Here is a 22,841-nt window from a genome sequence, read left to right on the forward strand (position 1 = left end):
ATAACAAAACAAACAACTCAGAATATGGGAGCACAATACTCCTAGAATTAACATTGTATAATGAAATCAAAACCATCTTGCATTGTTTCAAAATTAGATGGATGAATGAATAGAATACACATGGAAGCATAAAAGACAATGAAATTCAAACTAGGGAAATCTAAATGAATATGAACCTAATATTAATAAGAGTATTACAAAATATAAACTTGATCACATGACTATAAAAAGCTTTTGCAAATACTCCCATTTTTAAAAAAGCTAAGTATAAAACACAATTTCAAAAGCATGAAAATCTCTATGAAAATAAACCCATACCATTAATTTCAAAATGTAGATGTAATAGCACAGAAATGCTATGTAACCTCTGAACTGACATTATTTCTCTAGGTGAATTTAGAATACTTTTGTTTCTGATATCTAAAATCCCCAATACTCATATTAATACCTTGCTGTTTACTTCTACATTTCTGTAAAATATGTACCCTTCCATGGCAAAATAAGCTGATTCTTGTACTATGATGATGAAGCTTGTCTTGTACATCTGTATTCAGCTTTAGTGGCTCTTGTTTTTTTACCCCTTTATATTATCTGTTGATCCTTTCATAATACAAATGCTTTATAAGGTTACTAATTAAAGACTAAAGCAGATTAGCAAAATTATGAACAAAATGAGCATATCTTGGATTCAAAGGGTTTTCTAAGGTTGGTTTGGGAAAACCACAGCAGGTTGAGTCAGAATCACAGCAAGGCTGGCGAAGGGCTGAGCATGATTTCTCTGGTAACTGAGTAGAAGCTGTAAATGTAAGTAGAGAAAGCTGCGCATGCACATTAGATCTCTGGACTTCCCTGGCAGGAGGTTTAAGGGGCTTGGTCAAGGGAGTAGTAGGAGGTGGAGCCAGAGGAGAGGGAAGGGGGTGGGGTCCTAAGAGGAGAGGAGGGACCAGGACAATTTGAATCAGACTTGGTTTTGAACTCAGGACTGGTTTCCCTTCCCTCACTGCTAGGGGATTAAAGGCTTCTAGAGGCTGGGTTGTTGCCTCCAGGCATGCAAAATTAGAGAACCTTTTAGCATTAGAATTTGAAAAAAATGCAGGAGTCAGAGGTTTCTCTGAAAATGCATGGTTGAGAGACAGGGAGACATTTATATTGTCTTCTGTGAGCACCTTGCTTGCTCTTCTAACAAAAATAAAAATAAAAAAATAGAAAATCCACAAAAACAAAGCATTAACACTATTTTATCCCCCATTTGCCTGGTTAAACCAACTAAAATCAGGAACAGGGTACTTAGCGAGTTTAAAAGATTCATTTGAAAATCGAAAGTGTAAAACAGCCAGTACTTAGCAGTACTTTCCAATTTAAAATGACAAGGTAGGGGAAATTGTTTACCCAACTGAAAGATTAGAAGATGGAGGTTTCAGCTTTCCTCTTCATGGTCAGCCATCTGTAAAAGGCTAAAATTCCAGCTAGTCTGTCTAAAATATCTAATGAGTGGTCACCAATAAATTATAAGCTTTAGCAAGAGTTAGACTTTTCTTTTTTTTTTTTTTTTGGTGAGGCAATTGGGGTTAAGTGACTTGCCTAGGGTCACACAGTGTCAAGTGTCTGAGGCCGGATTTGAACTCAGGTCCTCCTGACTCCAGGGCTAGCACTCTATCCACTGTGCCACCTAGCTGCCCCTAAAAGTTAGACTTTTAAGCATTTATTAAGGAGAATAAGAATTTGGGGGGCAGCTAGGTGGTGCAGTTGGGGCAGCTAAGTGGTGCAGTGGATAGAGCACCGGCCCTGGAGTCAGGAGTACCTGAGTTCAAATCCGGCCTCAGACATTTAACACTTACTAGCTGTGTGACCCTAGGGAAGTCACTTAACCCCAATTGCCTCACACACACACAAAAAAAGAATTTGGTAAAGAGAGAGAGAAAGGCCTAGATCCATCTATCTATTAAAGGAAGAGATAATTCCTAGCTCCACTCTCTGCCAGAGTCCACATGATATAGCACCCCAGAGTGCCAGCCTCACCCCCTCTTCCTCCCACGCACAAATGTCACACTTCCTGATGCCAAAGAGCTACATCTCTTGCCTTCAGACACCTTCTCCTCATGGCAGAGCTTTGCTACATTAAGTCTCCAGCAGGTGGCATCATTCCAATCATTAAAATGCTTATCAATTAGTGAATGACTGAACAAGCTGTGGTATATCATCATAATGGCATTGCATTGTGCTTGAAAATGATGAGCAGAATACTAGAATACTTTTGGGGAAGGAAAAAAAAAAACATGGAAAGACTTACATAGACTGATGCAAAATGTACTGAGAAGAACCAGGAGAACATTACATACACTAACAGCCATATTGTATTGTGATCAACTGTGAATGGCAACTATCCTCAGCAATACAATGATCTAAGGCAGTTCTTAAATTTTACAAAGAAAAATACTTTTCACCTCCAAAGAAAGAACTGATGGAGTTTGAATGCAGGTCAAAGAATATATTTTTTTAACTTTACATTTCATGTTTTATATTTTTGGGGGAGAGAAGCTGTTTTCTTTTGCATCAAAGGTAATATGGAAACTCTTTTTTTTTATAACTTCACATGTATGACCTATATCAAATGGCTTGCTTTCTGAACTAGGGACAGGGTGGAAAAGAAAACAGATTGAACTCTTAAGTTTTCAAAAAGCAATATAAAAATGTTTCACATGTAATTTTAAAAACTTAAACTTTAAAAAATGACATGGCCTTAGCAGGAAAAAGTTCTGGAGACAGAGCCAAGATGGCAGAGGGAAGCCAGGAAGTTACCTCTCTCCTCATACTTGAGATAATTTAGAAGACTTAGGGAAAGGTCTGTCTCAACTGGGTGCAAGGGGAGGGTGGCTAAGAACTGACTGGCTAAGCTGGCAGCTCAGCTCAGCAGAGCTTGGTTCACTCGGCAGCTCGGCACTGTTGCAACTCAACACAGCTGATAGTGGTGCAGCTGAGAGAAGCAAGAAGCTTGCAGCAGTGAACCCTGTGCCCCTGGAACCAACTTCAACTTTATAAGTTTAAAAATAGGCTTTAACATGAGCAAAAAACAAAAAGGGATCCTTACCATGGACAGCTTCTATGGTGAAAGGGAAGACCAAAACTCAAACTCAGATGAGTTTGTCAAAATGCGTACAAATGAAGATTCAAGTGGGAAGATGATCTTGTCTCAAGACAAAAAAGCATTCTTTGAAGAGCTTGAAAAGGCTTTTAAAAACCAAATGAGAGAGGTAGAAGAAAATACAGTAAAAAGAAATGAAGGAAATGAGAATTACACTGCAAAAAGAAACACAAAAATTGACTGAGGCAAACAATTCCTTAAAAAATCCAATTGGCCAAATAAGAGAAAAAATGGCCAAATGGGAGAAAAAAATGGTCAAATGGAAAAAGAGCTGCAAAACCTGAAAGAGCAGAGAATGAAGTTGAGAAGAGAACACAATCTGTCCTCAGAAAAGAAAGTTTCCTTTGGTGTAGACTAAAGATGTGAATAATTGAGGATGCTTCTAAAAAAACAACAACAAAAAACAAACAACAAAACTGACTGGGCACATAATTTGGACAACCAATCATGGATTACTAAAATTGGATAAGATTTTATAGTTTTCAGAAAAAGAAACTTTGATTTGTGTGTTGTGGGGGGTGGGGTGGGGGGATATACACCATGGGAGGAAGAAATGAAATAAAACGGTGTAACTTCTCTTTTTCATGAATACAGATGTGAACAAAATGCTATAATGACAGGGAAATGTGTCATACTGTGGAGCTTCCAGAAATATGAGGTCAACTGAAAAATTTTGGGTCACCACACAAATGAAAAATATCAAGATCATAAGGACTTGGGAAAATACTGTCTTGTTTTATGGAACAAAGTGTATTGCCCAGTCTAGATATATCTTCCTCAAAGCCTGAAATAGGAGGAGAATAAGATAAAGTAGGGTTGGGGAGTAATATAAGGTAGGGCAGATTAACATGTATCAGAAGCAAAACAAATTTTTGAGGAGAGATAGAGTAAAAAAGAGAGAAACTTAAACAAGAAAAATAGGATATAAGAAAATACAGTTATTAATCATAACTATAAATTTGAATGGGATAAACTCACCCATAAAATGGAACTGGATATTAAAATGTATTAGAAACAAGAATTAAACAATATGTCATTTACAGAAAATGTACTTGGAACTGAAAAAAAAAACATGTTCATATTTAATCTTGTTCATGTCTGACTCTTCATGACCTCATTTGGGGTTTTATTGGCAAAGATTCTGGAGAGGTTTGTCATTTCCTTCTGCAGCTCATTTTAGAGATGAGGAAACTGAGGCAAATATGCTTAAGTGACTTGCTCAGGGTCATATAAATAGCAAGTGTCTGAAGCCAGATTTGAATTCAGAAAGATGAGTCTTTCTGACTTCAAATCAAGCACTCTGTCTACTGTGCCACCTAGCTATCTAGAAAGATGTAAAGAGTGAAAATAAAGGGCTGAATCAGAATCTATTTTCATTCAGCTGATTTTAAAAAAATACAGGGGTGGCAATCATGATCTCAGACAAAATAAAACCAAAAAAATATACTTAATCAAAAGAGATAATCAGGGAAAAGAAATATTGCTAAAATGGGGCTATAGAGAATGAATTATTGATACTAAACATATTATCTACCAAATTATATATATATATGTGTGTGTGATATTTATGCATGCATATATATTTATATTTTTATTTTTATACTGTGGAGGCCAAATTTAATATATGAAGAGTTAATTGGGTAGCTCACCTAAATTTTGGGGTCCCGGAGATAATGAGGGACCTCTAGATTTAAAGCTCCCTCCCCTCTGAAACTGCCTTTTTAGATATTTCTCCCAGGCCAATAAGAAAGGAGTCTTACAGCCTCTTTTCCACAGATAAATCAGATTTTATTAAAGAGAATAAGGTAAACAGCAAAGGTAAAATTAATAAAATCAAAGACAGGGAAATAGGGGAGAAGAAATACAGATAATCCTCCTAGCTCTAACCTAATTCTATTCAAAAGAGCAGAGTAACTTACCACCTGGAGCTTGTAGCTTCAATGGAAAGCACAACTTACAAAGAGGTTTGAATGACTCAGCTGCTGCTGCTCTTGCTCATGCCACCAGAAGGGCAGAAGAGAGAGAGAGAGCTCCAGAAGAGGCACAGAGAGTTCCCCTCAGCGAGCTTCTAATTTTCCTCCCCCAAAAGGGGAAGTCCTTCAAAAACTGCCTATGGAGAGAGGATTCTCCTTCTGTCCTCAGTAGCATTCGTAATTTCAGGGCAGGCCAGGTGTGGCCCCTCCCAAATGAGTCAGCCAAATTCTAATAATTTTACCACAATATTTATATATTTGTAGGTGCTTTCAGTTTGCAGGATTTTTAATACATCATGTATACTTTTATACAAATCAAAAATGGGGTTCTTAAAAATCTCTACTTGACAAGATATAAATAAATTCAAAAGCCTTTATTTTTTAAACAAAATATATTTATACATTAAAGTTGAGAGCTGAACTAGAGTTTAAGAAAAAAGAAAGAAGGAAAGGAAAATAGTCTGATACAACATCCCATAAAGAAGAGAGAAAAAGGAGAAAAAAGGATATGAGAAAGGGGAAAATATACACACACACTCATACCACCAAGTTAAAGTGAAGGTACCATGGGAAGCCATGTTCGTAGCTCTTGGCTAGTCTTTCTGTAGGTTTTCATTAGGTACATTTATATTTTTTATATTACAAAGGTTAGGGGCACAGCATGCCTGTGATGTGAAAAAATTGGTTTAAATTTTTTGGCCCTCCTTTTGTAACCAGATAAGTCTTATAATTTTTTTTTCCTTTTTTCTTTTGTGGGGTATTTTCAGTACCTTGTTGTAAAATCTGGGATAAATATTTTCTTGTCTCCGTGTTGTTTGCTGGCCTTTGCATGTCATCTGAGGCTTTTGAAAAACTCCTCCCAAAATTTCCATTTAATTTGTTATGCTATTCCACAATATATTGAAACCACAATGGGAAAAGTCACAATGTGAAAGGGATAACTGTATGTTTAAAAGGCTTTAGGGTTTGTCCAGTGTTCAACAAGATATTTATTCAATGGGATATCAATGGTGCTTTCTACCAGTAGGCTGGGGATAGATAATAGAATGGTTCTGACAGAATACAGAACTGACTTCTTATCCTTGAGGATGTCTAAAAATATTGCCTTAGGTGTCCACCTTAGAATGGTAAAAGGTGTGACAAATTTCTCCATGAGGTGCTGGGGAACTCCAGGGAAAGGTTATAGCCCATATCTTTATATATTGTCACAGATGGGTCAAGCCCACCCTAAGCTTACCCTCCTTATAACAGGCAGTAGTGGTATTCTTGGCAGTGGCAGAGGAAAGGATCTTCAAGGACATTGGGGACCAAAAATAATGGGAGAGAAATTTTTGGCATCAACTGCCTCAAAATTCTTTAAAGCTATATTGAGAAAACCATGCTTTAAAAATGTCATTCCCACAAAGAAACTTAATTGGGTAAATAATTTTTAAAAAACACCATGATGCATAGATAAACAGAGAGTTATGTAGTCAACAGCAAAATGCAAGCACTTAGATCTTCTGTTCCAAATATTCCATTTATTCATTATATTCAGAATTCCATAATTTTTATTCTTCTAGAATGAGTAAACCAGATGATGGTAGAAATAGTAATTTGACATTTACTCATCCCTGCCCTGCTCAGCCTCACAATCAGATGTGCTCTCAGCTGGTGTTTCAATTTCTTTTGTCTCTGCCAGTTTGTGGTTTAGGATTCTCTGGTTATCTGCATTGGTAATTGAAGTTACCATGGTATTCACACCAAGTTGGCTGCTGACTCTGGATCTCATCTTCTTGGTTCTCTTTGTCTTCTTCTCTAGGCTGTCTTTGACAAGGAGAGCCCTCCAGAATTTTGGTCTCTAACCCCTAAGTATATTCTGTCTCACTGGTTGACCTTATTCTCCTGAATGCTGGTTGTCAGTGCCCTTCATAACTTCTCCCTGAAAAGGAGGATTGGAATACTGTGGCCAACAGGAATAGGTTCTCCACACATACCCATAGTGGTAGGGACATGATTGTTGGGGTTGGCCTTCAGGAGCACTCTCTGATCCCACATTATTTTCCCCACTCTCACAATTCTGAAGTACTGGTTGATCTGCAGAGAACAGCTAGGATGTGGATAATGTCTATCATGGTTATAATCAGCTGCATATTTACTGCCTTGCACTGGAACATCATCAAGGCCTGAAACATTGGTTGCCTGTGCACCCTTTTCTTCTTCAGCATCAAACTCTATGGTTTCTCCATCTTCTCCATTGTGAAGGTACTTCCTGAGGTTATTCTTTCTTGTGGTAACCTGCAGTATAAATAAAATCTTCCTTATTTTCATTCCTATTAATGGAATCATAGCTATCCCTTATACTGAACCATGTCACAATGAGCAAAACCTTCCTTATGGTGACTTTGCTGTCCCCATGGGAGGCCACCAGGACCTAATGTAGCAGGACAGCTGGGGTGAGGAGTTACTTGGGAGGGGGTGGTAAGAACAGGATAATGAGGAGGATGGAATAGTTGGTACCACCATGCCTATTTGAATAAAAGGTCAATGTTTATCATTTCAAAGAACAATCTTACAGTTTTTACATAAGATTGTAGCAATTCTTTTTGTTTCTAGTTTACTAAATTCTCCTTAATTTTTAACACCCATTTTGTGCTTAATCTAAGGGTTTTTGTTTGTTTGTTTGTTTTTTCATGGAGTGCTGGGTATAGAATTAAATCTAACGTCAAGAAGATTTGAGTACTAATTCAGGCTCAGACACTGACCACCTGTGATTGAACAAATCACTTAAATGTCATCTGCCTCAATTTCCTTAATTGTAAAATGGGGATTGTAATATAACCTACCTTGTAAAGTTATTGTGACCACTGCTAGGAATAGATCTGAAAGACATCACTAAAAAGAGAAAAAAACCACACACATATATATATATATGTATGTACCATATATACCATATATATGTGTATGTATCAGATATATATGTGTGTACCATAAAAGAGCTGATATGTATGTGTGTGTGTGTATATGTGTATATATATGTATGTATATATATATATATGTATGTATGTATGTATATATATATATATATATATATATGTATATGTGTATATATACACATATACATATAAGCTCTTTTTATGGGGGCTAAGAATTGGAAATCAAAGGAATACTCCTCAGGTGGAGAATGGCTAAACAAGTTGTGGTTTATGATGATGATGATAGGATATTATTGTACTATAAGAACTTACAAACAAGATATTTTCAGAAAGGCCTGGAAAGACTTGTGTGAATTGATGTATAGCGAAGCAAGCAGAACTGAGAGAACATTGTGCACAGAGAAAGAAATACTGTTTGATGAAGAACTGTGAATGACTTAACTATTCTCAACAATATAAGGATCCAAGACATTCCCAAAGGATTATTGATGGACCATATATCCACCTCCAAAGAAAGAACTGATATTGATGGAACACAGACTTAAGTGTGCTATTTTTAATTTTCTTTCATTTTTTCTTTTCTTTATGTTTTCTTGTACAAAATAACTAATATGATAATGTTTTATGTAACTGTACATCTCTACTTCTTATCTGACTGTTTACCACCTCAGTGACAGAGTAGGGGAAAAAGGGAAGAAAAGATAACAAATGGAACTCAAAACTATAAATAAAAATGTTTATTACTCATAAATTTAAAATAAAGTTATTATGAGGATCAAATAATATAATCTATATGTAAATCATTTGATACAATGCCTGACACATAGTAGGCAAATTAATATTTCTTCCCTTCATCTTCTTTTCCTTTGTGTTCATTTTCTGTTATTTTTTCTAAATGAATGTTAATTTCATTAATCTCCTTTTTTATTTGCTAGTGTATGTTTAGTAGTATATTTTTCCATTGTCTTTTTTTAGCTACATCTCAAAAATTTTAGTAAGAAAAAATAATAAAGAAGTTTTAATGATTTTTCCACATTACATTAGGGGATAGACACATGCCCAAGTCTTGCTCACTTGTTACTGATTCTCTATCCACTGCCTCCTGCTGCATCACAGATTTTAACAAGGTAGCATAGTGTACCACTTACTGCATTTGGAATCAGAAAGATGTGTTTCATCTTGCCTCATATTCTTACTATATGTGTGACCCTAGGCAAATCACTTATGTTCCTTAAGCCTATTTCCTCATTTTTGAAACTGGAATAATAATTGTACCTACCATGGAATGGTTGTGATGATTAAATTAGTTCATATATACATAAAATACTTTGCAAATCTTAAACCACTATACATTAATCAGTTATCATGATTCCTGTTGTTGTTCTTGTTGTTGTTGTTATCACTATTATAATTTCCTTTAGACAAATAATTAACTTTGAAGAGTGGATAGAGTATTTCTCTTGGGGCCAAGGAAACTTGGGTTCAAAGCTCATATCTGGCCCATATTGAATGTAGGACCATGAGGAGTTGTCATTTAATGTCACAGTACTCCATAAAATGCAATCTACCTTTACCAATGAAATCATCAATCCAGTCCCTATTCCTATCAATATTTCCATATATTAGTCTTATTCCTGAAAATGATTTTAAATGTTTCTTGTATTTCACTGTTTTAGAAGTATTATTAGGAAGAGAGGGAAATTGTATTCAAGTCCAGATCTAGGTAAAGGAGGTCAAAGGTATAGGGCATTAAAGCATACTTAATATGGAATATTCTACTCTCCAAAGAGACTCCAGTATGCCAGGAGAAAGTGTTGCATGATGGGTAGAGGAAGAAAGAAGGATAAGATAAAGACAAAGGAGAGATTCTGTAGAATTAAATTTGGAAGGATACTTTTTATTCCAATAAAATTAAGACTGAATCCAAGAAAATGAAAAACCCTAGAAGGAAAAATGTCAGCAGAATTTAGTCCTCATGATGCTAGACCTTCAAAGCCAAAACCCTTCAATTTTACCTCTATTCTGCTTTAGAAAAGTCTGCAGTACTCACAATTGCTGAATTCTTGGCACTGAATTATATGCTACAAAAAGGATATGCTGTCAGAGTTGACTATCTGCTTCTATTTTTAAAAAGAAGTGAGGTTGAAGTACTTTCCTATATAAATGGAGACAAAGTGAAATGCAAGGCAGCCTAGATAAAAAAGCATCAAAGTACTCTGAGAGAGAGACAAGAGGGAGCATGTGCAAGGCAAGTCAAACCACCAATATAACCTTGAATACCATCTCCACTCAAATTGAAAGAAAGTTTCCATGACCCTGTATCTAAGAGCCTTGGGAATGATGCACTTGCCCATTATTCTGGAAAGCAACACATGTTAAAATTCAGCCTGGCAAGTCTGCCTTCTATAGCTACAGCCATAGCTACTGATGACACAGAGAAAATAAGGCCTTAAGGCTGAATTCAGGGAGATAAATGGCATGGAAACTAGGTGGCAGAGTGAAAAGAGTGCTGGGCCTGAAGTCAGGAAAACCAAACTTCATGAGCTCAAAGATGGCCTCAGACACTTAACAGCTTTGTGACCCTAGGCAAGTCATTTAACCTTGCATAGCTAAGTTTCCTCATCTGTAAAATAAACCAGAGAAGAAAATGGTAACCTACTCAAGTATCTTTGTCAAGAAAATCCCAAATAGGGTCACAAAGTCTGACACAACTGATCATAAACAAGAAGACTAAAATCCTTGGAAGTGTCAATTTTTTAACATCAGAAATGGAGATAATTTTAATGGTGGAAATGATATTAATCATTCACATCTAATTAGCCAATGAATTCTAAGTAGAATGGACCTTTCCCTCTGGTTATGGTTGAAAACATTCATTCATATGGTCACTCCATTAGAATGAGAGCTACTTGATAGGAGAGATGTCCTTACTTTTCTATTTAAATTTACAGAATTTGACAGTGTTTTCACATTCTTTGTATTATAAAAATTGATAAATGCATCACACATCCATCTACCCATTCATCCATTAATTCATTTTTGCAGCTAAGTGGTACAATGGATAGAGTACTGGTCTTGAAGTTAGGAGGACCTAAGTTCAAATCTCAGCTGAGACACTAGCTGTGTGATTCTTTACCCTGATTGCTTTAAATATTCAGGGCCATCTACAGTCATTCTGATGTATATCTTTCCACTGGACCTAGATGGCTCTGGAGGACAGAATGATGTTGGTTATTTGCACAGCCCTCACTCACTTAAATCTAATTCATTCCAAGTTATAACATTACCCAGGAGTCATGGTCCTCTTCAAGAATGAAAGATGAACTTGGAGAAAAAGAAAGGGAGAGGTGAAATAAGATAAAGTATCTCACATAAAAGAAGCAAAAAAAGCTTACACAGTGGAAGGGAAGATGGGAGAGGTGCCAGGAAGTGAGTGAAACTTACTTTCATTAGAACTGACTCAAAGAGGAAATAACATACACACTCAATCAGGTATAGAAATTATCTTACTCTGTAGGAAATTAGGAGGTAAAGGGGATATGGGTGGTCAGTGATAGAAGGAAGGGCAAATTAGAAGAGGTGGAAGTCAGAAAAAACACTCTTACAGAAGAACAGGGTGAAAGAAGATAGAGAATAGAGTATTTGGCATTGGAGAGAGTAGGATGGAGGGAAATACAGTTAAAAATATTAATTGGAATAGGAAGTGGAAAAAATTTTGGAGCAAGTTTGTCTAAAAAGGCCTAATTTTTCAAACACTTAGAGAACTGAGTCAAAATTCTTAAAATAAAAGCCATTCTCCAATTGGCAAATGATCAAAAGATATGAACAGTTTTCAGATGGTATAATCAAAGCTATGTACAGCCATAAGAAAAAAAATGTTCTAACTCACTATTGAATAAAAAGATGAAAGTCAAAACAATCCTGGGGTACTACCGTATACCTATTGAATTGAATAATAGGACAGCAGAGGAAAAATGACAAATGTTGTAGGGGATATGGAGTAAATGAGACATTAAGGCGCTGTTGGTGGAGTTGTGAACTGATTTAACCATTCTGTAGGACAATTTGGAATTATGGTCAAAGGGTTACAAGACCATGTATACTCTTTGACACAGCAATACCAGTTCTAGGTCAGTATCCAAAAAGAGATAAAAACAAAATGTTAAAGGTCTTATATATACAAAAATATATTTATGGCAGCCCTTTTCTGCTGAAAAATATTTTGAAATTAAGGAGATGTCCATCAATTGGAGAATGGCCAAACAAATTGTGGTATGAGATTGCGCTATAAGAAATTATGATTAGGAGTGGAGCCAAGATGGCTGAGGAAAGACATTAAGCTCACGGGGCTCCTGATATAATAACCCCCAAAATAGCAATAAAAGAACCCTTGGGGCAGAAAAACACACAAAAATATGGGCTGAGAGTTTTCTCCAGCTATAGATAGATTTCAGGGGGCCTTGCTGGGCCACAAATAAAGCCTAACCCTACAATCGGGCCGACACACCAGACACCCCACGCGGTCCGACTGAACAGCTGGCCTGGGGGGGGTAAGTGAAGGGGTCCCAGTGGATTGGGGGGAAGGATTTGAATGTCCCCCCCCAGCGGGCAACCAGGAAGAAATCCTGAGCGGCAGGAGACCCAGGTGGGGGAGGGGAGCAGGGGACCTCCCTTTTGGGAGAGGGAGAGAAAAGGTAGAAAAGTAAATGCTGAGACTGGGAGCTCACACTCTTTCTTATTGGTGAGCTTCCCAAATTGGACTGGAGAGGGACTGTGCAACTGACTCCCATAGAAACTATGGACCCCAGGTGGTGAGTTAAAAGAAACAAGGCCAGCTCTTTGAATTAGTTGAGCTGAAAGCAAGTTTGGGGATTGAGTGAATCTTTGCTAGAGCCAGGGAGCTTATTCATTTTCCTCGTCCCCTATTCCCTTGTCCCTGACTTTATTAATTTTACCTTTGTTGTATATTTTATTCCCATTAATAAAACCTGATTTGTTTGTTGAAAAGAGACTGTTAATCTCTTTTCTCATTAGCCTGGGAGAAATAACTAAAAAAGGCAATTTGGAAGAGAGGAAACTTTGGATCTAGAGGTCCCTCATTATTTTCTGAACCCCACTATTATGAAGAGATAGACAATTAACTCCCCATATTAAATTTGGCCCCATAAAACATGTAATTGGTAAAATAAAATTATTTTTTAATTTTATTTATTCATTTATTTAGAATTTTCCCCACTTTAAATGTAAAAACATATTGCAACATTAATTTTTTAAAACTTTGTTTTCCAAATTTGCTTCCTTTCTCCATATCCCTTCCCCTTAAGACCTCAAGCAATTCAACATGATATACATGTGCAGTCATGCAAAACATAGCAGACAAAAAAAACTTTAGAAAAAGGGACTAACAACAACAACAAAATATATTTCTATCTATATTCAGATACCATCAGTTCTTTCTCTATTTATGGACTGAATTTTTCATAAGTCCTTAGAGTTGTCCTAGATCATTGCACTGATGAAAATAACTAAGTCATTTGCAGCAGATCATCTTACCATATTAGTGTTATTTTGTATACATTACATTTCACTTTGCATCAGCTCATGTAAGTCATTCCAGGTTTTTCTGATAGCATTGTACTCATCTTTTTTTTAATAGTAAACTACATTTATATAGTACTTTAAAGGGAGATTTCCTTGCAAACAACTGAGGTCGATGATTGCAACAACAATAATAGCTAACATTTATATAGTACCTTATACCTGCCAAAGAATTTTCTTCAAAATAGCAGGGCAAAGTACCACCACCATCATCACTGCCATCCTCATCCTCACCATTCTCATCCTTATCTTACATTGCTCTTGCCTCTGCTTCATTTTTCCCCATTTACCTTTATTAACTGTCTTTCCCTCCATCCTATTTACTCCCCAGAATATTTACTCTATTTTCTATCTTCTTTTACCCTTTCCCTCCTGAAAAGTATTTTGCTTCTGACTGTCCCTCCCCTCAATCTGCCCTCCCTTCCTTCATCCCTCCTCCCTTATCCCCTTCCCCTTCCTCTCAGGGCAAGATATATTACTATGCCCACTTAAGTGTGTATGTTATTCCCTCTTTCAGCCATTTCAGATGAAATTAAGGCTCATTCCTTTCTCTGACCCCCGCCCCATCTTCCCCTCCACTCCATTAGCTTTTTCCTGCTTCTTTTACATGAGATACTTTACTCTATTCCACCTCTCCCTATTCCTTTCTCCCAGGGCAATCCTCTCACCCCTTAATTTTATTTTAAAGATGTCATCATGGGACAGCTAGATGACACAGTGGATGAAGCAATCACCTTGGATCCAGAAATACCCAAGCCCAAAATCGGCCTCAGACAGAAGAGACTCCCCAGCTGCTCAATCCTGGGCAGGCCACCCCACCCTGCCTTCCCTGTAAAAACAAAAACAAAAAACAAAACCAAAAATAAAAGCTTTACAGATATGCCTTCATAATCCCAAATGTGTACTCTGTCTAAATTTATTCCTTTCAGGTGCTTTAATACTGAGAAAGTTCTTATGAGTTAGAAGTATCATTTTAACTTGTAGGAATGTAAACAGTTTAACCTTTTAAACCTCCCTCATGATTTGCTTTTCCTGTTTACCTTTTTATGCTTTTCCAGGGTTTTGTATTTAAAAGTCAAATTTTCTATACAGTTCAAGTCTTTTCTTCATGAATACCTGAAAGTCCTATTTTTCATTGAAGTCCCATCTTTTCCCTGAAAGTTTATACAGAGTTCTGCTGGGTAGGCGATTTTTGGCTGTAGTCACAGTTCCTTTGCCCTCTGGAATATCATATCCCATGCCCTCCAGTCCTTTAATGTAGAAGCTGTCTGATCTTGTGTTATCCTGACTGTGGCTCCATATTACTTGAATTGTTTCTTTCTGGCTGCTTGCAATATTTTCTCTTTGACCTGGGCTCTGGAATTTGGCTATAAAATTCCTGGAAGTTTTCATTTTGGGTTCTCTTTCAGGAGGTGATCAGTGGATTCTTTCAATTTTTATTTTATCTTCTGTTTCTCAAATATCAGGGCAATTTTCCCTGACAATCTCTTGGAAGGTGATGTCTAAGATCTTTTTTTAATCATGGTTTTCAGGTTGTCCAATAATTTTGAAATTATCTTTCCTGGTTCTATTTTCCAGGTCAACTTTTATTTTTTTTGAGGAAGATATTTTACATTGTCCTCTATTTTATTGTTTGTTTGTTTTGGGGTTTTTTGGTGGGGCAATGAGAGTTAAGTGACTTGCCAAGGGTCACACAGCTAGTAAGTATCAAGTGTCTGAAGCAAGATTTGAACTCAGGTCCTCCTGAATGCAGGACTGGCGCTTTGCCCACTGTGCCACCTAGCTGCCTGCCCTGATCTATAATTTTATTCATTTGTATTTGCTTTATTGTTTCTTGATTTCTCATAAAATCATTAGCATGCATTTCTTCAATCATAATTCTTAAGAAATTATTTTCTTCAGAGTTTTTACATTTGGCTGTTCAAACTGTTGCCTTTTTTTTCATGACTTTCCAGCATCACTCTCATTTCTCTTTCCATTTTTTCCTCTACCTCTCTAACTTTTCCCTTTACCTCTCTTACTTTATCTTCAAACTCCTTTTTTAGTTCTTCTACAGCCTAAGACTAATTCAAATGTTTCTTGGAAGCTTTGGATATAGGAACTTGGCATTTGTTATCTACTTGTGAGGTTATATTTTGATCTTCCTTGTTACTAAAGAAACTTTCTATGGTCCACATATTTTCCTGTCCCTTCATTTTGCTAGCCTGTTTCTTAATTTTTAACTCCTTCTTAAAGTGGATCACCGCTTCTAGGATGCACTGTCCCAAACTTCAGAGGATCCCACGTGGTACTATTTAAGGAGAGGCACATCTTGCACTTGCTTGGCCTATGCTCTGTTCTATAAATAACCACAAGCCTACTTGCTCTTTACCCCAGAAAAAATACCTATTTTGCTGTGGTTCCAAACTCCGGGTAAGCCTGTTTCCCTCCCCCACCTGGGCCCACCACTCAAGATTGCGTCCTGATGCTCAGAATGGGCAAAACAAGCCCAGTTTTGCCTCAGTTCAAGCATAGACCCTTTTAATCTCCCCCAAGCAACTACTCAGTCCTATCACCAAACTGTGAGCTGAGTTCCAGAAGGAGCTGCCACTGCAGCAGATTCAGAGGCTCTGGAGGTCTCTTTCTCTGGCATGGCTAACCTGGGGCTGAATATGCACACACAGCAGTGGGGCTGTACTTCAGTCTTATATACTATCTACCTCCAAAGACAAAACTGATATTGATTGAATACAGACTGAATGAAGCATGCTATTTTTCACTTTCTTTCAGTATATTCTTTTATTCAAGTTTTCTTGTGAAAAATGACTGAGGGTAATGTTTTGCATAATTGCACATGTATAACCTATATTTAATTGCCTACCACCTTAGGAAAGGGAAGGGAATGAGGGAAGAGGGAATAGAATTTGGAACTCAAAAACTTAAATAAAAATGTTTATTAAAATTAAAAAAATAAATAAAGTGGAGCTCTGCTTCCAGTGTGCGGGGTTCACTGTCCCAAGATTCAGGGATTCTTTGCAACTTTTTTTACAGATACTTCTAGGGATTGGTAAGTTTTCAGTTCTTTCAAGGTGATATGATCAAAGGAGAGGTGTGTTTACTACTGTCCTGGCTTGTGCTGTGTTCTGTTTGAGACCACAAGCACTTTTTTTCTGCCCTGGAACTATAATGAGGTTCTGCTCCACTGCTGCCACAAGCTCTGGTGTGCTAGTGTTCTTCCATGCTCTAGGAACACCTCCCAAGACTGGGACCTGGATCTGAGTATGGAAAAAGCAAGAGAATCATGCCTCAACACCAGCAAAAGACCCCTATGACCTCTTCTAATCAGTTGTTCAACCCCCTTACTCTCTGTGGATTGAGAGATCCAGAAGCAGCTGCTTTCCATCACTGATTCAATGGCTACCAAGGCATACTTCTCATTGGTTGGGGCCAGATTTACTCTGGCATGACCCATATTAGACTGTCCTCTACACTTACCTGGGGACTACAGATGTTTCCTGTTGCCTTTCTAAATTGTTTTTGCTGGAAAATTATCTCAACCTGTCCTTTTGTAGGTTCTGCCTCTCCAGAAATTATTTTATGGCAATATTTAAAAGTATTCAGAGGGGTTTTGGGGAGAACTCAAGCTAGAAGCAGCCTTTTCTCAACCATCTTGGCTCCACCCCCTACACATACATATATTTGGTCTGTCTGTTTGCCTGTCTGCCTGCCTGTCTGTCTATCTTTCTATTTTCTTTGTTTTTTCTACTCATTTATTTGGGATTTTACTTTGTTCACTGTTATTTATTTCAATTCATTTTCTGTTCTCTTCATTTATGGAACTAAGATCTATTTCTTGATGTGTTACATTTTTAAATTATACTTTTCACTTTTTAGTCTTTTTGATTTCTAATTTATCAATTTATGTCATTTCATGATTTTTGGTTTATTAATTTGTTGTCTCTAATTTTGTAATAAGTATTAATTTTATTGATCCTCTTTTGTATTTTCTTAAAATTTCTTTTTAAACATATGTTTGTTTTTAGAACAACATTAATTACATTCTAGAAATTTTGGTAGGCTCTTTCTTTATCATTTTATTTTCATTTTTTCCCTATTATTTGTTCTTTACACACTTATTCATTTTATTATATTGTCTTTATTTAGTTGTATTTTTATTGTTATGATCTATAAAAATGAGTTTACAATTTGACTTTTTAATGTTTATATATGAAACCTACTCCTTATTATATAGTAAGCTGGGTTTTTAAAAAAAATTTGTTTTTTTCATCTTGTGCTGCCCATCCAGAATCCATTGTATGTCTTTATATTCCAATAATTCCAACAACTTGTTCAATTCTATATTTCTCCTTTTCTTGTCTTTCTGGTATATTTGTTTAATTCTGAATGAGTGCCATTAGAGTCTGATGCTATAATTCTCATAATTTAGTTAATATTTCTTTTATGAATTAAAATTCAATGCCTCTTTTAGCATATGGTAAATATTGATATTTAATTGTGGCCTGTGGTTTCTTTCTGCCTAATATAATTTCCTCATTTTTCTCCTTTTATATTTGATTTTTTATTTACTTTGTCTGATATCATAATTGTATTTTTTCTAGAATTACCTGACGCAAGTTAAATTTTGTTCCTGCTCCTCATTTTTAGTCTGTGTATATTTTTATTTTTTATAATTGTTCTGTTTGAAAAATGTTATGTGTTTTAGTATTTTGGATAATCCATTGTTCTCATCTTGTTAGCTTGTTTTATTCATTGATATTTAAAATTATTAAATGTAAGCTTATATTTTTCAACTGCTGAGTTGTTGTTGTTGCTATGGTTGTTTCACCCCGCCCCCTTAATTAAAATAAAAATTTTACTCCCTTTCTTCTTTTTAGGTATTACTTTGTCTCTAAGATTATTTTGCCTCAATCTCCTTTAGGACAAACCTATTCTCACAGACATTTTTCTTCTCATTCCCAATTCCCTGTCCCCTCCTATGTGTCAGCATCTATCTAGTGAAAGTAAAGAGCATTTTCTAATAGATTTTTTATTTCAGTGATATCAAATAGACATATATTTGTCTTTCTATGTTACCTTTATAAAGTGCAAGAAACTAAGGATGATTTGCTTGAGTCCTTCAACCTAAGATAAAGGCTTCCCAATTAAACTTAAACAACAAAAAGAGAATAATGAAATTTTTTTTTTAAAAAGCAGGCAAATACAATAATGATAGCATTTATAAATAGATAGGTTAAACATAGCAGGTTGATCAGGCCAGAAAGGTAAACATAGAGAACATTCAGTATGCTCTCTCTCATCTCTGCCTCCTCCTTTCCCTCACATCGTTTAATTTACAGCAAAATCACACCTTCTACAGGAAGAACTTCCCAACCTGTATTAATTATAGTGTTGTCATTCTGTTATTTCCTATTTATCCTATATATAACCTGTTTGTATATATTCACTTATTTGTTGTGTCCTCATTACATTTTGAATTTATTGAGAATAGGGACTGCCTTTTGCCTCTTTTTAAAAAATTCTCAGTTTTTTAGCAGAGCACCTGGCACATTTAATAAATGGTTATTGAATGATTGGCTACTTTCCTTATGTTTTGTCACCTTGACCTTATTCTTTGTAGGATTGATAAAGACTTTAGTTGGTGAATAATCTCAATAAATAGGGAAATTTTTCCATCTAAAAGGTATGGAGAATATTTGTGAAGATACCATTCCCCTCCTGGCTATACTCTTTACTATCCAGACTTTATTTACAAATCTCAGATATCTTCTTTAACCGAAAGATCCCTTTTTCTCTATATTCACCCATGCCAATTGGTGAGTTCTTCTCAATAACCTGTATTTTGATAAAGTTCCTAGGTCAGTGATCATTAACTCCTCTCCATGATCCATTCCTAACACTCTGGATTTACTTTGCTACTATGACTCATGGGTTCTTTCCCTTTCTTACCTATTCATTTTAGCTCCCTTTGATGGTTGCCTTTCATCATAATAATATAACCTACTTGTTGACCTCTTCATTTTTATCTGTGCTACCAGTGCTTAGCTCAATGCCTGGCACAGAGCAAGCACAAAGTAAGCAAATGCTTGTTGACCTGATGACAATTTTTAAAGGATAAAATGGGCAATGGTACCTTCTGCTAATGTTACTATTCCAAAGTCCTTTGGCAGTCTTATATTAAATCACTAAGAGTAACTTAAACATTTTCTTTTTAAATGCATCTCAAGTAGTATAAAGCTTCAAATTTACAAGAGACCTTTTTAACATCTTGCCAAGTTATGTTGTCCAAATATTATCCCCATTTTGTGGATGCGGAGACTGAAGCTCAGAGATGCTAAATAGACTGCAAAAATACAATTGAGGGGACTTCATCTAGCTTTGTCTATGGGCTTTTGTATAAGGCTGTCATACAAAAGATGGGAGGGAGTGAAATTAGGCAGTCAAAGCACATGTTTCTTAGTATCTGATTGCTTAACAGCATGTAGACAAACCATCTTATGATTGATTGAATTTTACACATTTTATCCTAATGTTTTGGCATTACTCAAACAGAGACCTGGGGCAATTTAAATAGAACTGACAAATCTACAAGATAAGTAATCACACAAGAATAAAGAATAAATAAAACCAAGGATGATTCCTACTGGAAAAATTAAAAACAATAAAAGTTGAGACTGCCTTGGAATTTCACACTTTGTAGTTAAAGCCCTTCAGGAAATAAAGACTCCAGAGACTATTTTTCAAGGAAAATGCAGTTAACTATATCCTTATTAACTTCCCCAAAGTAAATGGCATTTAGACTTAAATCAGAAAATAAAGGGCAACAATAACAATTATAATGTCACAGGTGCAATTTCTTCCTCAGACCAAAAGTCACATCTTCCTCTTAGCTGTAAAGAAAGTAAGACGTCAATTAAATAAAACCCCAATATGGAGCTGAAAATAACATTTTCAGAATCCCTTCTTATTAAATGAAAACATTTGATTCCCAACTCCCCTATTAATCCATGAGCCCTGTGAGAGAAGCAACAATATTTTTTGCCATTCTTTGTATCCCCTATATTTATAACTTTGTATCCCGCATATTGAGTACTTTGTTTATTAGGTGTCTAATAAATGTTTATTGACTATCTTTTCATTAGTGAGGATGATATTGTTATCTAAAAAAACAGTGAAACTATATTAAAATACCAGGATATCATTGATATGGGAAAAATCTTGGGTATCTTCCCTTCCTTTTTCTAGCTCACTAGCTGAGGAGATAGCAATAAATAGATGGGAGTCTCAAAGAAGTGGTTTCTAGAAGGACTTTCCTTCTTCTGATTCTGCATTTTTTGCCCAATTCCTAGCAACTACAGTATGTTTCCTCCAACTGGATGCTGAATTCCTATCCCCAAGGTTGCTAGTGACACATTCCACTGCGAAACTTATATACACTACTGTCTTTCCAAGAGCTGTTGGTCATGGATCATCTCCTCTTCCACCCTAACTATCTGTACAGTTGTCTTGTTCTCCAAAATCTTGGGCATTGTCATCTGCCCTGGTACTACATCCTAAGAACCACTATACTTTTCCATCAGCCAAGAAGCACAATCTTTCTAATTTATAGTGTGTCTCCAAATGTATTTTCATATTAAGTTTCATATAGTAAGGAAGGAGTATTTTTTTTCTTTCCTTTTTTTTTTGCAGGGAAATTGGGGTTAAGTGACTTGCCCAGGGTCACACAGCTAGTAAGTCTCAAGTGTCTGAGGCCAGATTTGAACTCAGGTCTTCCTGAATCCAGGGCCAGTGTTCTATCCACTGCACTGCCCCTCAGGAAGGAGTATTTTTTAAGATAAAAGATTGGGCTAGGGTGACCACTACTACAACTATACTTCATTAGGGAAATGATTTTCATGTGCTCATAGCTAAATTGTATTTGTTTGTTTGTTTGGGAAACAAGGAAGGTAGAGTTATCAATGCAATTCATAATACTGAAGATAATTGCATAAAAAGTCAACTTATACTCACACTATATTGAACTCCAAGTTTCTTTTATTTCTAGCTTGACTTTAAACTCTTATCACCTTCTTACTTGTTGGATTTTGTTGCTTCCATGCTGATGACATGCTTTCCCAGTATTTAGATAGGTCTTTTGCCTTGGAAAACTTTCTGATTGGCATTTTATGCTCATTACTCTAGGAACTGACCTTTCTTCTCCATATGACTCACCTTTTGCTTGTGGACCTTTAAAAAATGAGAATTTAGCACTTAAGATTTTTATGATCACTACTGCCCCATTGTCCAGTGTTTAAAAAGGAGGAAAAAAGAAGAGGCACAAATATAATTTAATTTGTAAAATGTGAACCCAATGCCTGGCACAATGTAGGTGCTAAATGACTGCTTGCTCCAATTTTCCATGTATAAAAAGTATACATATGGGCTATTAACTACTTTAGTAGCCTTAGGGAAACATTTGTATTGCTAAACCCATTAAGTCTGATAAAAATAATAGTATTGTTGCCTTTTCCTAAATTAGCATATACAAAAGTAGCATTGTCTCAATATTATCACAATTCCTTTTATTAGAGGTTACTTCTAACCACATCTCCTGACCACAATTGTCTAACTCATTAGGTAAGTCACAAGTGCTTTAATGCTCCTTGTTTCCCAATTTCTGTCAACATTCATTTTAAAGAACTTATTATGTGGCAGGCACAATATTAACTGGAATACAAATAAAAGTAAAAAGAAAGATGATCTCTGCCCTAAAAGAACTGAAATTCTAATAGGAATACAACACACTAAAAGAAGCTGAAAGGGTTGAAGGCAAAATATCTATTCCTTGGGCATGGACAAATACAGAGAAGTGTGGTAGGCAATGAAAAGATGGCTGGCATAGATGTTCTCTTCAAATGAACATTCCCGGAATTGCCCTTTACCCTCCATTCAAATGAAAGGGCCCCAGGGGGTAGAGACTACTGTGGTATGGGTTCCAGGGCATATATAATCTTTTAGGATGAAAATCTTCCTGGGGCACAATAGAGAAATTCTGAGGAGTATATCCTTGTGGGAAATGAAGAGTTGGATTCCTCCTTGGCCTAGGCTATGTCACCATATTAAGCAAAAGTCCAGCATGTATTACAAGGGTGTAAAGTCATTTTTTATAAAATTGACACATATTCAAAACGCTAATCTTGAAGATCTCTGAACCCCAGTAAATGAATAGCAATCCAA

The 22,841-nt window shown here is 36.1% G+C and overlaps 1 pseudogene; it reads right to left on the bottom strand.

The window, feature by feature from the left end:
- Positions 1 to 6,718: 6,718 nt before the first annotated feature.
- On the bottom strand, positions 6,719 to 17,079 carry LOC122746431 (annotated as a pseudogene).
- Positions 17,080 to 22,841: the final 5,762 nt, after the last annotated feature.

This window comes from Dromiciops gliroides, chromosome 1, assembly GCF_019393635.1.
Source record: "Dromiciops gliroides isolate mDroGli1 chromosome 1, mDroGli1.pri, whole genome shotgun sequence".
Taxonomy (NCBI): domain Eukaryota; kingdom Metazoa; phylum Chordata; class Mammalia; order Microbiotheria; family Microbiotheriidae; genus Dromiciops; species Dromiciops gliroides.